The sequence below is a fragment of the Aedes albopictus genome, chromosome 1, assembly GCF_035046485.1.
Source record: "Aedes albopictus strain Foshan chromosome 1, AalbF5, whole genome shotgun sequence".
Classification (NCBI taxonomy): Eukaryota; Metazoa; Arthropoda; class Insecta; order Diptera; family Culicidae; genus Aedes; species Aedes albopictus.
The window spans coordinates 2,404,877-2,419,135 of record NC_085136.1 but is presented as its reverse complement, the minus strand read 5'-3'; the positions used below and the strand labels follow the sequence as shown (position 1 = coordinate 2,419,135).

At 37.4% G+C, this 14,259-nt stretch overlaps 1 protein-coding gene across 5 annotated transcripts in view; it reads right to left on the bottom strand.

Annotated features, from left to right (window-relative positions):
- The window catches only part of LOC109406960 (homeotic protein antennapedia), a 247,339-nt gene that overhangs the window by 75,084 nt on the left and 157,996 nt on the right, over window positions 1-14,259 (bottom strand). The window contains exon 1 of one of the 5 annotated variants that reach the window (XM_019679968.3): window positions 3,039-4,627. The exons of the other annotated variants lie outside the window; for them this stretch is intronic. The gene's annotated coding sequence lies outside the window, so the exon portion shown is untranslated. Of the gene's footprint in view, window positions 1-3,038; window positions 4,628-14,259 lie in introns of those variants that run through there. 5 annotated transcript variants of the gene reach the window in all.

The following is a 14,259-nucleotide window of genomic DNA, read 5'->3' as shown; positions in this document are numbered from 1 at the left end:
ACTTGAATATAATTGACATTGTGCTTCTATTACAAGAACTTCAAAAGCAAATTACTCAAAGATTGTTTTCCCTCTTCCAAAATTTTCATTAACATTATTTGTTTACAATGCAACGAGAAAAGTTGCATCGTCTTGCTGATGCAACTGAAACGAGTTGTAATCGAATTAGTCGAATGAAAATAAATGCTGGTTTTGACACTTCTCATGTATTGGATATCTGAGTGTCCGACCAATTCACCAAATGCCGTTCGACCGAAAGGGGTATTAGACCGAATTATTATCAAAATAATTCAAAGGTGCTGTCAAATTCCTGGTAACTAACAGTATGCTGGTGGTGGTGGTGCTCACATTTTCAACGAAGATTTTTCTTTTTTCTACCATTTACTGTTCGTTCTATTTGGAACCTTTTGACATTATTGTTGACATTATGAGTATTAGGAATATTTGATTCTCTTACTTGAAAGCTTTTGTATCTAGTTTAACCATTAAGGCGAAACAGGAGGCATTTCCTCATGTTTTTGGTCGTTGATTTTTTTTATTAAATAACGAACTAATATTTTCAAAATCGGTATTCGTACACATGTTGAGTAAGCCTGTCCAATTTGTAAAATTGTTCTCCATGATGTTCTCTGATTCTCAAGTCCACCGTCATGTTTTGATTGGCATCCTAAAGAAGTAACTGGTCAAAATTTCAGCTAATTCCCTTGAAATTAAGAGATGCATCAAATCAATTTTGTGTTTTTTGACTATTCAACTTCAAATTCGAACTTCAAAAAATCATAACTATACTAAAACTTGTCAAAAAATAATTCTTTCAACACTAAATGCAAGATATACAGGGGGTGGCCAAAATGTTTGGGATAGGCCATTTTTTTTCTCCTTCAAAAAAATTCAACATGCTGTAACTTTTCATGGATTGCATCAAAAAATCTCAAATTTTGACTGTTTATCAACCTGTTATATGTGCATCATTGGTACAAATTTGGGCTTGATTGAATAGTTTTTCACGAAGTTAGAACCGTTCGGGTAAAACACTATTTTTTAGACAACTCATTTTTGAGCTGTCATATCTTGGAAAGCAGTGAACCGAATTGAATGAATTTTTTAACGTTTATCAACAATATATTGATACCTAATACAACGTTATTAAATGTAATATTTTGTCTCTTTGATTTAAGTTATACCGGGTTGAAATTTTTACCCATATAGAGGAAAATAACTCAAATTTACAATACCACACAAAAAATACATGCCCTTCCTTTAAGCTAAATTGACTCTAATATATCTGATTAAAGATAACTTGAAAACAGAAGTGGAAAATCTTTGGACATCAACACTAAAATTTATTGACATTGACATAAAAAACTTACATTTTTCGAGAAAAATTCAAAAAGTGTCTATCCATGATAACTTTTTCCAACGTTCAAAAAGTATCTATGTTTTAATAGTTTGTAAAGCATTTGTATATTGTTAGTGTACGATCAAAATTTAATTCAATTCGGTTTACTGGTTTCCGAGATATGACAGCTCAAAAATGAGTTGTCTAAAAAATAGTGTTTTACCCGAACGGTTCTAACTTTGCGAAAGATTAATCAATCGAGCCCAAATTTGTACCAATGATGCACATATAATAGGTTGACAAACAGTTAAAATTTGAGATTTTTTGATGCACTCCATGAAAAGTTATAGCAAGTTGAACTTTTTTGTGAGAGAAAAAAAAAGTTGCCTATCCCAAACATTTTGGCCATCCCCTGTACTTGTTTGCTACAAGTTTTTCGAACAACGTATGTATAAGATTAAATAAATTATATGTAATTACCACACTTGTAATAAGAAAAACCCTTAAAAGTTTATTTTTGGATAGAATTTGTTCTAGAACACCCTAATATACAAGTTGAATATTTTAAAGCGGCATCATATTCACTATTTTTTGTGTGGTAATTTGCTTTTTTGACATCAATGCTGTAGGAATTGAGCAAAAAGTATTAAAACTCGGGAAAACCAAATACGTCTTAAAAACTAGCTTTTTGGGGGCAATTATTGAATATCAAAGCAAAATGTACGTCATATCGAATTCGTTATATCGAGGGTACGCTATATGAAAACTAGTTGCTTGAGCTTAAGTTACGATTTAGGTTTCCCCCTACAAATGTCAATGTACCATATAGTTATAGAACCATATTTTTGGACCTCTAGATTCAGAAAATTTCTGGATTAAAATAATAGATCTTGGGTTTTTCCCATACATTTTTATGTGGGACGAAATTGACTTAAAATGACTTTTTTTTCGATATTTGTATACAAAAATAGTAAAAATCAAAAATATCAAAAAACCCAAGATTAAATATTTTAAATCGCAAACATTCTGAAACTAGAGGTCCAAAGCTACGATCCTAGGGAATAACATATGAGGTACATTCGATTTTGATAATACTTGCCTTTGGACATAGCGTGAAATGTCCTGTTCTTTTAAAAATAAGTTTTAAAAATCGTTGGTTAAACATTTTTGCAATATATACATTTGAAAAGCTCCGCTGTAGGTAACTTCACAATCGGAATTTGAAATTCTTCAAAAATTATTCATCATCCACATTCGCTTCCTTTTCTGTTCGGGCCCCGCTTAGTTTTGAGAATGAACGAACGAGTAAGATGAATAAGTGGCCCCGCTGCTCCATGAAACAAGATATTTGGTTGAGAATGAAAATAACACCAATGTGCGCGGGAAACGCATGCTCATGAATAAAACGTTAGCGTTGGTCAACGTGGAGTTTGAACTGCGGTCTCCAGACGCAGTGTTCTCAGGTTCAGAGTAGAGGTATAAGACACATGAATTTGGGTTAGTTGGACATTTTTACATTGACCAGACAGTGAGGAATTTTGCTCTTTTTTATGTGATGTGCCCCTTTGGGCGAATTGCCTTTGACTGTATTAGTCACACATTTAACTTCGGTTCGGCGATACGCGGTTCATAAATCTTCAAGTATTTTTTTTTATGCTAGGGATAACAAGATATCAATTTGTAGTATCAAGCGGTTTACCTTTCTTCCCAGTTCGATGAGCTCGTTTAACACTTCCTTCCGCAACGCATCGCTTCTCTAATTGAAAGCCAATACTTTATGCTTCTCCGAAACCACTCTCACTTTCTCTAGAGAACCATCTTCTGCGGTCGTCACCAGTATGGTTTCCTTTCTATTCTTTGCTTTCGTTTTTTATTTGAATTTGAATCCAATACTAATAAATTATCTCTTTTTTTCTTGCGTCGCCTTTTCCTCGGTTTTCTGTACGACGATTGCAATCGAATCATAAATCTTACAATTTTTTGCCTTCGATTCTCACTGTTTTCTGCCCTCTTGTTGCACGCTGGCGCTGATTTTCTTCGCGCGCCGCTCAACTTGTGTCACACTACGGAAAGGGATTCACCAACCTGAAGACACATAATTAGGAAACACTTTCTACTACTTCACTGCGGGACTTCTTCTGCCGGAAGGTAACAATACAAAACGGCTTGATGCTACCGTAGAAACTCCTAATCAGTTGTAATTCTTTGAGATTATTTCACGCTAATCACGGTCACGGTCTTCTTCGAGCGGTTAACCAACACGCACGTTTGTCGCGGTCATATGTAAACAACGACCGATCGGGCTACTTAGATTGAAACATGCTCATTAGCACATTCTTGATTAAATTCCAAGTTGATGCCATAGAACACTGAACAAATACTGATTGAACCAAATTCACGCAAATTGTTTCACACTGCACACACGACACCCGCGAAAAATGGCGATTTCCATTGTCGCGCGCGTGGCTTATTCGCTATGTCTTATTTACCCGAGTGTCATGCAAATACTAAGCTTCTCTAATGAAAAATCCCTTGAAAAAACACAACTCACAACAAACGCGGGCGCACAGCACACTCTCCTCCCTTGCAAGTTGGATCGGAAGGTCGGTCGCTGCTGTTCAGTGAAATACCGCGCGTTTCGTACGAACAACGGTGCAGCACACCGAGCCAGTTGAGCACACCGACGAGAGCCAAAGCAACAACACACATCAAACACAATTCCGCGCCGTTGATGTAGTACCTTCTGCTGTTGCTAATCTGTTCTGTATGAAAACCCCCCGACAAACGCTCGTCGGCCAGAGTGTGCCAATCCTCCCGGCTCTACTACTACGACGTGTGTGTATAGATTCCGACCGAGAATCGCATTGCGATCGACCAACGAACGAACGAATGAGTGAATGAAACTCTTCTCCGTCCGATCCATGCTCTGATGCATCCAGCCATGCCAGCCAGGATGGAAAACAGCGCAACAGCATAAGCATAAAAGACAGAAAGGGAAAATGGCATAGAAATCCAAAACGCAACCCGGCAGCAGGGAGTGTAACATCAGTCCGTCGTCAGTCAGCCAGGCGGCCGGTGGCGGCGGGGAGAACCATGCAGCCTTAGAAAGGAGATTCTGGAAGGAAAACCAACGCATCCCGGCTCAAAACGGACGGGCCGATGAGTCGTGGGTAACGTGCTTACTTGACGGGAGTGCCCTGGCTGTGAGAGCTTCTATGGAGCTCACGGCTGGTGTTTGCGTGAATGTTGGTGAGTCTGTCCGAGTGTGTTTTCTATCTGGTGGTCGGTGTCTGCGAGGGTTATGTACTTAGCAGAGGGAAGCATGCTTTTGCAATGGACGCAATGTTGCCATGTTTTATCACGAAGCGATATAGGGCTCCCATAAACCAAGCTCATTGAAGATTTGAACACGGTTCGATATCACAACTTCTGTTTGGTCCTATTTGGAAACTTGGCGATTATGTTCCGATTGATACCTTTCCTTTTGTCATCATACGCTCCTTCTTGGCGTAACGTCCACACTGGGTCAACCCCTCCTTTACAGCTTTGTGTTTTATGGTGTCTTGCTGCATCACTAAGTTTTCAAACGAATCATTGACTTTTTGCTTTTCAATGATTGTTTGCTTCGCGTTTTTCAAGTGATAAAACACTGTCAGTTCTGCAGCAACGCAGCAGAAAAAGTATCATCGCAATCACTGCGAGTGAGCATATAGGATGATACTTTTTCATACGAATATTCGCTTCGGTGGCAGAGAATTATCACTTTGAAATTTTGAGGCTCATATCCAACATGGCTGCCGATGCTGATGATGCCGTAAAAAGCCTTATGATCACTTGACAGTTTGACAGAGAGTTTGACTGCAAATGACCATTTCGTATCTGTATATGTATCTTGTGGCAGCCATGAAGATACTCCATACCCAAGGAAGTAAAGGGAATTTTCATTACGAAAAGATTCTGGACAGACCGGAAATCGAACACTTTATCCCAAACTTTACAGCTGTGGCTACAGCTTCATCATACGTGCTGTCACTCACAGCTCAACACACCAACTTTGCAGCTGAGATGGCTGCCAAACGAAGAAAGCTTCACAACCTGGTACTTTCTAAAGGGCAATGCGATGACGGTTGCGAAACAACATCCGAAGAAGTGTTTGCACAACTGGCACCACTGCACCAGAGACTTGGACATCGTGATATAGAAGCAATTCGACGCATGGTTCACGACTTGCCTATTCAAAGTGCTATACATAAAGATTATAAATGCTGCCCGGCAAGTAAGATATACAAGTTGCCTTTCCGCAGAACATAGACCACAATTCACGAAGATAGCCGAAAATCGTCTCAAGTGTAGAATTAGCTTTAGTTAAAATACACAGAAATAAAAACCAAAAAAAAAAACGAAAAATCGTCTCACTCAAAGTGCAAATTTTCGCTAATACCAATCCGTGTGGTCAATTATGAATTTCAAATAACTCAACTTACAGTGTATCAAACAATTGTCCGTACAGCAATTTTTTGGTCAAAAAAATATTTCATTCAAATGATCATAACTTTTTTATACGTCAATCAAATACGCTGAAATTTTGATTAATCATGAACCATATATTAAAGCTCCATTGGTAAAATTTTGAGCGAGATCGAATAAGTTTTCTGAAAGTTATAGATCTTTTAGTAAAACTTATAAGATTTTTGAACACATTTTTAAAACATTATATCTCAATATGTACTCGATGAAACTTTTTCAATTTTTTTTGTGATACAGCTGATACCTAAGGCTTTCATATGCAGCTTCGTTATAGGTTTTATATTCACTACAAAAAATGTGAAAAATCTGTATATGTTCAGAGTGTCATTTGGAAATTTATCATATTTTGATCAATAAAAGTGCCAAGTGTTTTCAACGTTTTGAAACTCTCCTAATGTAATATTTTTATACAGGACCTACTAAACTACATATGAAGAGTAGGTCCTATGTATTTTTTGTTCAGTCAATGCACTTTTATTGGTGGAAAACGTTTGGCAGATTATATGTGCAAAATATGGTAAATTTTTAAAAATCGTCAACTACATAAGCACATTTTTCATATTTTTTGTAGTGAATATAAAACCTCAAAAGTAGCTGCATATGACAGCCTTAGGTATCAGCTGTAACACAAAAAAAAATTGAAAAAGTTTCATCGACTACATACTGAGATATAATGTTTTGAAAATGTGTTCAAAAATCTAATAAGTTTTACTAAAAGTTCTATAACTTTCAGAAAACTTATTCGATCTCGCTCAAAATTTTACCAATGTAGCTTTAATATATGATTCATGATTGGTCAAAATTTCAGCGCTTTTGATTGACGTATAAAAAAGTTATAAACATTTGAATGAAAAATTATTTTGACCAAAAAATTGCTGTACGGACAATTGTTTGATACACTGTACATACGTACAGATGGGTAAATTATTGGTTAAATTGGGAAAAAATCCACAGCTCTACAATTGGTTGAGGAAGCGGTGCCTGTATGATAGGCATACAGTTTCAAACAATAAACAAATCGCTTTCGCTCTTCGTACATATGTACAACATAGATGGTTATATTTGGCTTCCGATGTTTGACTCTCGCTAAGAGAGCATATTGAGTCAGTCCGCGACACTCAGGGAAAAACGTACTTTTTAGCATTTCTCTCAAATCTTGAAAAAAAAAAGACTAAAACGATCTAATTATTGACATTGATGTATAGCCTAGAATATATCGAAAAACTTTGCCAAAGACTGCAAAATGACACGACACTTGTGAAAAAAGTTATGTGGTGCGAGAGTACGAATAAGTTATTCCAATCATGAAATTCCATGCATGGGAGATATTATCTCGGAATCGGAACTAGAGATTTCAATGATTTGGAATTCAAGGTACAAAACTGTGCTACTTTCTGTGACCTTTTTCTTAAGCCGACGATAGCTGACGGGGTGGTCTCCCTAGGTTCCAGTCTGATCGGTGAGTTATTGTATGTAGCCATCAATACTCGCCCAGATATTGCTGTGAACGTAACGTTTCTGGGAAAGACTGAGTCGACTGGGTTGTAGCCAAAAGGTATCTCAAGGTATTTCAAGGTATGTCAAGGAATCGATGGATTACGAGCTGGTGCTGGATGAGGATGATTCTCAATTGCACATCTACGTTGATGCTGGTTGGGCCGACGATTCTAGGGCCATAAAATCAGCCTCTGGATTGCTGTTTTGGTTTTCCGGAGAATCAGACAGCTGGAGTGCCAGAAAGCGAACGTTTGTGACTCTGAGTAGTAAACAGAAGTTGAATATGTCACACTAAGTGAATACAGGTATTCTTCGATATAACGTACCCTCGATATAGCGTACCCTCGATATAGCGTACCCTCGATATAGCGAATTCAAAATAACGTACATTTTGCTTCGATATAACGTACAACATTGAAAATTTTAATTTTTCCCAGGAATAACCCTCAGATAAGCTACGAAACCACTCAAATAAATGTTTTCTTGCAGTATTAACCTTGTTACCTAGAATTAGCGCAAATTGGGGAAAAATGTAGTGTACGTTATATCGAAGCAAAATGTACGTTATATCGAAGCACAAAAAACGAAATTACTTTTTCGAGAAAACTCATGTTTTTCATTATTGATTTTGTGAATTTCACCGAAATCATTATTTGGGGTTAATTTCACGTCGAAATCATCAATATTAGCATAAAAAGTATTAAATTTGTCTCTGCTTCGATATAACGTACACTTCGATATAACGAACAAAGAGAAAACTTTTTTGTACGTTATATCGAAGAGTACCTATACAACTAAGGATGCATCATAAAATCAAGTTTACCTTCTGTATGACGACAATCCAACACATTGAAACAATATATCACTATGTCCAGAAGTTGAAGCAGAATAAGTAAAATGGAGTTTTGGTATATATCCCCACAAGAAAAAGGGTGGCGGACTTGCTGACTAAGCCACTCCAAGCCGTCAAACTAGAATTGCTCCGGGAGGTGGCCAGGTGTCGAACCGTCGAGGAGGAGTATGGGAGATAACTACGAGTCAATAACAAGCAAGTTAGCGTGGCTCAAAATACCACATGTCAAAAAGTTCGATGGGCCCCCTTTTCATTTCGTTCTATATGACGCCACGATGCTGTGGTAAAATTTTCAGCCAAATCCGTTAACATTAGGGCGGTGCTAAACTCGTTTGAAGTTTGTATGGAAGTTTATATGGGAAAACATCGTTTTTAGCGTTTTTCTCATGAGGGGCACTATTTTTACTTAAATCACATAGCCGATTGTATAGAACTATAGTCTTACATGTGCCAAAAAACTTTGTCGAAAACCGCAAAGTCATCCGAAGCTTGTAAGAAAAGATATTACATGCAGATCATCTGGTGGTGCTTAACATTTAACATGTAAAGGAATAACAATAGCAATAAAATCTCATTGAATGTGCCCGTACTGTCTAGGCTAGAGCTTTTTTCTCAAGTGTCTGATTACGTTGTGGTCTTCCACAAAGTTTTTTGGCATTTCCCAGGCTATATTTCTATAGGATTCATTACATGTTTTAAGGAAAATTAGAACCCCTCAGTAGAAAATTGCAAAAATCGATGTTTTCCCATATAAACTCCCATATAAACTTCAAACGAGTTTAGCACCGGCCTAATGTTAACGGATTTGGCTGAAAATTTGACCACAGCATCGTGGCGTCATATAGAACGAAATGAGCCTTTGACCTTGTTTCTACGATTCTGACTTAAGGCGAAACTGGAAGCATTTCCTCACTTTTTGGTTTTTGATTTTTTATTAAATAACGAAGCAATATTTTCAAAATCGGTTTTCGTGCACATGTAGAGTATGGATCAAGGTATCTTCGTAATTTTTTTGTAGTGGAAAATGTTTTTAGTTTTGCAGAAACCATTTTTGAACAAAATTTCACATAAAAATGGTTTCTGCAAAAACGGAAAACATTTTCCATCTAAAAAAAAAATCAGAAGATACCTTGCTCCATACTCTATATGTGTACGAAAACCGATTTTGAAAATATTGCTTCGTTATTTAATAAAAAAAATTCGCCTTAAAGGTTAAAGGTTAAAACCCAACCCAAAGCCAAAACTTGTGGGACAAATTGCACTGTGACGAAATTTTGTTTGGGTGCGCCGCTATTTTCAAACTACAAATACAATTGCTCAATACTGTTTATAGTAACAGATCAAAGAAGGTATCATTGACCGTTGAAAACTCCTCCCAGAGACAATTTTTGACTACGTCACTGCCTGGGAATCCTCCTTTTGATGATTCCTTCCTCTGAAATTCCTTGAGGAACTCTTTGTGGGATTCCTGCAGAAGCTTCTTCATCCTTCTGGGACTTCGAAGACAACAGATGGCATTCCTAGAGATATCGCGCAGCTCTTGGTGGAATCCAAAGAAGATTTTCCAGAAGGAACTAGTGCAGGAATCTTAGAAAGAATTTTTGGAGGAATCTATAAACAAATTCTTGGACAAATCTCGGAACGAACTCTTGGAGGAATCCGGAGGGAATTTTTCGGAGAAATCCTGGAATACCCGGAAGTTTTTCAGCAGGAATTCTTTGAGAAATTTCGGGAGAAATCTATCGAGAAAATGAACGACTTCTTAGAGCAGGGGTTTTCAGATCATGCACCGCGGTGCACTTGGTGCACCGCGAAGCCTTGACAAGTGCATCGCGGCACTTCAAAAATTCTGCATTCACTTCAAAAGTCTTTACCTGCTGATGAAAAAAAAACAATCAAATGAATGAGAACAAGGGAAGCCCACGATTAAAATATTGGTGCTTCAGTGGACGAAGGATAAATCTACTTGATTAAAGCCAAATTAAAAAAAAGAATCGAGCAAAGCCATACCAGGCATTCACGAAGAATGATGTATCAAATGACTGGGTGGAAATATCATAACGTTTTTGTATTTTTCATGTAGGGTAGTTCATGTATTTTGGACAGGCTGAAGACAACGTTGGAAAAAAAATCCCCTAGCTTCCTTAGAAAGTAATTGATTATTTCGCAATGTTACTAATACGCTTAATATGACTGTACTTTGCGTTCCTGGTGACAAAAACCTTAACGAAAGCATTTTAAGCTGAGAAAATCACAATTTCCAATCGCCTGTTAGAATTGCTTTTTGGACACCGAATATATATTTTGGACACCCCCAGGTATATATAATTTGGACAGGGCAATTATCTCAATGTTTAGCCATGTATACTGCTAAATCATGGAAGTAGCATAAATTAACAAATATTTTCTTACGAATAATCAAATTTCTCCGCTTAACAGGCATCTATTTTGATAATATTACAGTTTTTGTTAAAATCGAGGAAATATCGCCAGACCCACCGAATACGCTTCCATGTATGCAATTGCACAGCATCACCATGTAGTTCGTCAGATGACTAAAATATATTTACAGTAGAAAACTTGTAATGTATTTTGGACACCACCTATTTTAAGCGTTCTAGATAAATGTTAAGAGCTTGGCTGCCTAATGCTTCTTTATTGAACAGTTTTCATTGCAATAAGGCTTTTAAATTTCTTACAATTATTAATTAAACGATGTTGTGGCGAATATTGTATGTGACTGTGAAGTGTATTTCGTCTTGCATACATGTGCATTTGAGGGGTTTTAGTGAAATAATTTGCATTTTCGATAATTTTGAAGTAAATTCTTAATTGTTAAGCGTATTTTCACCGTAAGTCATCAGAATAGATTCTACTTGATCCAATAATCGATATTGAGAAGTATCTACTTTTATAAGCTCTCCGGAACAAGACATACAACGCCGCGTCTGTCCAAATTACATACATGTCCAAATTATAGTTTTTACCCTATTTTCAAAGCACCAAACATACTACAAGGAGTGTATCTTGAGCATCTTCACTAAAATTTCTCAGAAGCAATCCAGTCCAGGGTTGTGCTTCGTCTCCAGTCTACAGAATCGTAAGTTATTCTGTAGCTTAGTTGGTTAAAGCGCTGGACCAGCGATACAGAGTCGTGAGTTCGAATCTCACTAAAACAAGTGGTAATTTTTTCACAAATGTATCTCTCAATTTGTCAATTGAACGAGCTTTGCCTTCAATTGAAGCATTTTTACGTCTATTTTAGACACACTATTTTAGCCGACTGGTATGGCCGAAAAAGGTCAATAAATAAGCAGAGATCTATCAATGATCAGTTTACCAGGAATTCTTCTGATCACGTATTTGTAATTTTTAACAAATCTTGTAAGAAATGTATCAAAGTTTTGAAAATGAATCCCTCAAGGATCTTGCAAAGATTTTGTCAATCAATTCTCCAAAAATCAAGCAATGGCCTTGGAAAAACGTCAATCAAAAAACATACTAGTCAGGGTTCAACGCAGGACTTCTGCAATGTTCTCGTTTAGAATGCGACCAAAAACATATCACCAATGTTGCAGAAATTTCACACTGAATCTGCTTGTTCTTAACTAGTTTATGTGACTCTTATATGGCCAAATTTAGTCATATAGGAGTTATATAAGCTTTAGTAGAAGAGTTAAACAGACAGAAAAAAAGAGCGCATGAAAAGGGAGATGAAAAAGAACTCAAATTTAATTTTAAAAGTCCCCAAATGAGCATTTTTTAGTTGCTCCTTGTACAATCTGAAGAAGCTTATGAACGAGAATCTTGGCCTTCTGTAATGAACAACGATTCAATCTCACTTCAAAAGGTCTGATAAAAATAAATCAGAATTTCTTATCGTTTTCCATTAGCACATATTCTCTGTTTTAATAAATTGCAGAAATAAAAACGTATTGTTATTCTTTGATATTATCCTTCAAACCCAACAATCTGGTAACCCTACATGCCCACAATTCCCTCTGTATGATATATTAATGTAAACAGACTGTATTTTATTTTTGTGCAATCAGCGTGGCGCTCGCATACATTCACACCAGGGGGAACTGTGTGGTCGCTCAGTCACGTGCGAGAGAGTTCGCTTGGTAGCCTGCTTCCATCACACTGAAAGGCTATGAATCGAACGAAAAGTGGGCGCCAGACCTGGCTGCCCCGACATGGCTGAGAGTCATGCGGCGCTCAAACGGCGACGTATACCAAACTGAACTGCACAGATGGCGAGGCCCTGTTGACTGGCTGCTCTCGGCTCGATGTGCTAGTTATCAATGGGTACCTATACCTACTCTAGTTGCGTCTGCCAAAAGGTGTGAATGTTCATCATTGTGAAGCGAACGCCGGAGAACTCACGGCAGAGGAAGTGGAAAGATTTATGCTTTGTTTATGTACGAGATCATCATCATCGATCCAACCGAATGTGGAGACTAGAGAGAGTATTGTAAACTGTGGTTGTATGAGTGAGACTGCTTCAGTGGTAGTTACTGCCGGCACCTTTCCACCGATTTTTATTTATGGACACCCTAATAGATTCTGGTTGTTATATTCCTTGTACGATATTTTCGGTTTATTTATTGTGAGAAAACGTATTCTAGCCTCGATGATGACACTCGATGGTGAATAATTTATTTCTGGATTGTTGTAGGCGTCATGGCAAGGTGATATTGCTTGTTGCTATTCCATCAGAAGTACATGACTGATTGATTAAACTTTAACACAGCACAGCAACAAAAACATTCAACAATTTTCAATTTTTCGGGAGGAACATGGTCACCAACATAACTCATTGTGAAAAGAATCCATCATTCACACATTTTTGCATTTTGAACACTCGCTACATATCCGAGTGAGCCAATAGCATTCCAAAAAAACTGTTAGACATAGGTATGTACAATCAAATGGAAAGGATAGCAACTAACACTTTTGGGATGTTTTACCTAAGCGAAACAGGTCCTATGGAAACAAACCTACTGAACACGGGCGCTGGTTTCGCTCCCATCATTCATTTCGTCATTCGTCCATCACTCTTTTTACATTTCATTTAGCTGCACATCAATCAAAAGCGTTGTGTTTCTTCCCCTACTTTTTTTTTTCAGCGAACCCGACCGACGATGATGATGTCGCCTAGACTGATGTAGCATAAAATGTCTTGCTATCTTTTTTTGCCCTCCGCTTGCTTTGGTAACTGCTAGAGCAGAAGAGTGAGCGTTGAGATATATGGATGGATGGATGGATGGACGGACGATGGTTGTATATGGTAGAAGTAGATACTCCGTTGACAAGTTCCAGGGTGACCGTCCATTTTGCTTATCTAAGAACTTCAAATTTTACTCTTTGCATGATATGCGCAAAATTTTTTAGCAAGATCGATTTTTTATTGTTCAGTTTTTGTACATGAACTGCATTAATTTCGGAGCTGTGCGTTTTATCTTTAAAACACACAATTTTTACTTTCAATCTAGCTATCAGGTAGAAGATCGTCCTTTTTTTATATTGCAGGTTTCGTTCACATCCCAACAAATTACCTCATCACTACGGTGAGATTGAGTCATCCGGTAAAATACCTGAAAGAGAAAGAAAAAGATAAGTTAGTGAAATTGTGTTCAAAAGAACCGACTTACAGCGTTAGAAAAAAAATCCGAAGATTGAAATATCATTTAAAGGTATTCTGCTGCTCTAGACCCATGTGGGCGGGTAACATGCGGTATACAGAAAATAGGAAAATTATGATTTATTTCGATTTTGATGCTTCATGCTTGGTCGAGTTACACCACAGATAATCAGAACTACAAATATTACAAGCACATCCGATTTTGTGCTGGTAGAGGACTTATTTACTTACACACATGTGATTGTGCGTGGCTGCAAAACAGAGCAAATAAATATGAAAATGAATAAATCAATTTTCAACGCGTTCCATGTCCGCATGCTCTCTCACACTCGCGGCGATGGAGAGCAACGACTGGACGAACATTTTAATTTATTGTAATCATAATCGTAGAACGTGACA